A 2,407-nucleotide genomic window follows, 5' to 3' on the forward strand; every position below is an offset into this window, starting at 1 on the left:
CGAAAAAGCAAAAAAAAAAAAAAAAAAAAAAAGAATTAGATAATCTAAAGAAGGTTGACTCTCCTTTCAGCAGCCGTTAGTTGTCTAAATCTTTACATTAGTGGGGTATTATGAGATTTTCCAGTTCACAGTGTGATCTGATTACACAGGTCTTATTTATCTGACATGTTTTTATTTTACTTTATATTTTAGCTTCTATTTTTAAAGTTAAAATACCTATAACTTCAGCATTGTATAGTAGTTAAGTTTCTTCTCAGTACATACTTTTGTTTTTAAAAAATACAATATTTGTGTATTTTTTAAAAGAACAAGATTTGTGCAGATACCCAACACACAATTTACCAGTTAAAGTTTTGGTATCACCAGGCATTGTGTTTTCAATGCGTTCCAAACACTAATGATACAATGATTCAACGTCAGTTCTTATGGAGCCATTTCAGAATAGCAAATAGGGATGTTACCTCAATTCCTGCCTTGGGGAGAATGTCTAAGTCAAAGAACCAATATGTTAGATTTTATGACTATTATAATACTAGTCCAAGTATTATTTCCTTTTGTTATTTTTTCCTCATTTGGCCAGAATGAGACCTGAGGGATGGCTGCTCAAAAAAGCCTTTTAAGGTTTTTCAATTGGTCTAATCAAATTGAATCTAGCATAATTTCTTTTTGGTGAAAGCTCTGTTCAATACTTGTATTATTTTGTTCAATAAAAATTATTATATTCTAAAATAAATAAACTTTTAAAACCAGGTCCTAAGTTATAAGGTATAATAGAAAAGTTGAGTTACTTTTTCCTAGGATATATATATATATATATATATATATATGTGTGTGTGTGTGTGTGTGTGTGTGTGTGTATACACGTATATAATGTGTATATGTATAATATATATATATCATATGCGTGCATTTACATATATAGCTCCCATAAACAACAATAGCAAACCTGACACACTTCATTCCTTCATCTACTCTAGTCCATTCTGAAGAGTAAGAAATCACACAGGAATAGGCATGGTTCTAAAACCAATTAGAACAAATCATTGGTTGATTTCTCGGAGCATAGCCACCCAGCTCTTGAGGTTTAAAGTTGCTAACCCACAGTTTAAGAGCAGTCTATAGACCAATAGTACTAGTCATAGAATTAGAACATCTTCTCTTCTATACAGGAAGATACAGGTTTATTTTTTTGTTGCCTTTCATTCTATTTACATACCTTAGATTTAAAATTGCAATTAAATGTTACTTTGGTATTGTCATGGCTTGTGGGAATCTCTACTAAGTACTTCTGTGAAGCCTGAGCAATATGCCATTTCATTAGTCATAAATAAAATATTTGCGAGGAAAGGATGTGGATAATTGACAACTCCCTTGTGTTTTGATTATTATCAGTTTTAATATTCAAATTTTATAATCATTATTATAAAAAATGCAAGTAAATAAAGGTACCACACACCATAATTAACCAGAATAAAAGTCTTTACAACCCAGTAAACTTCTACACAGTTGGAATGGGCATTTGGAATAGAAGCTGTGGGGCTCCACATTGACTTCCATACTTTCAGTATAAAATATAAACAAGACTGTATGTGTTTTAGGGAGAGGGCCCCTTGTTCATCCTGGCTGCCCAGCTAGCTTACACCTGAAACACCAACATAGAAACTGTACTAATTAAAACACTGCTTGCCCATTAGCTCTAATTTCTTATTGGCTAATTCGTACATATTAGTTTAACCCATCTCCATTAATCTGTGTATCGCCACATGGCAGTGGCTTACCGGCGATTCTAACCAGCATCCATCTCAGGAAGTGAATCCATGGCTTCTCCCACTCTGCCCTTCTTCCTCCCAGCATTCAGTTCTGTTTTTCTCCGCCTACCTAAGTTCCACCCTATCAACTAGGCCAAGACAGTTTCTTCATTCATTAACTAATGAAGACAACACACAAACAGAAAGAACTCCTATACCGTATATGTATAGATTTAAAAAACTGTACCTTGTAGATATAGTCTAAGATATAGAAAAGAAAACAAATATATCTAAGGGGATGAAATAGGAATGCATGCAGGTCATGCATAAGCTAAAACATTATTTTCCTAGTTCTCAGTCTACCATGGCTTTCTCTTTTGGTTGATAGATAAATGCATAAGGAATATTCAGTCACAGCTTTATTTAAGAGAGAAAGCTTTCTTCGATTTGTTGATCACCTAATCAAATATTTATGATTTTAATATTTTATTTTAATAGTTGTGAATTATAATTAGCGCTATGATTGTTGGCATTGAAACTCTGCATCCTTTAGTTTAAGACAAATAAATATAGCATCTTTAAAGTAATGCAAGAAGAAATAGAATATATCATTTACTTAAGCACTTGTGGTAAATATAATTTATTAACAATTTTATGTG

At 32.3% G+C, this 2,407-nt stretch overlaps 1 protein-coding gene across 1 annotated transcript in view; it reads left to right on the plus strand.

Moving 5' to 3' along the window:
- Lrriq1 (leucine rich repeats and IQ motif containing 1) overlaps nucleotides 1-2,407 on the plus strand; it is a 134,114-nt gene that overhangs the window by 48,614 nt on the left and 83,093 nt on the right. The gene's annotated exons all lie outside the window — the stretch shown is intronic.

The sequence above is a fragment of the Microtus ochrogaster genome, chromosome 24 (assembly GCF_000317375.1).
Source record: "Microtus ochrogaster isolate Prairie Vole_2 chromosome 24, MicOch1.0, whole genome shotgun sequence".
Taxonomy (NCBI): domain Eukaryota; kingdom Metazoa; phylum Chordata; class Mammalia; order Rodentia; family Cricetidae; genus Microtus; species Microtus ochrogaster.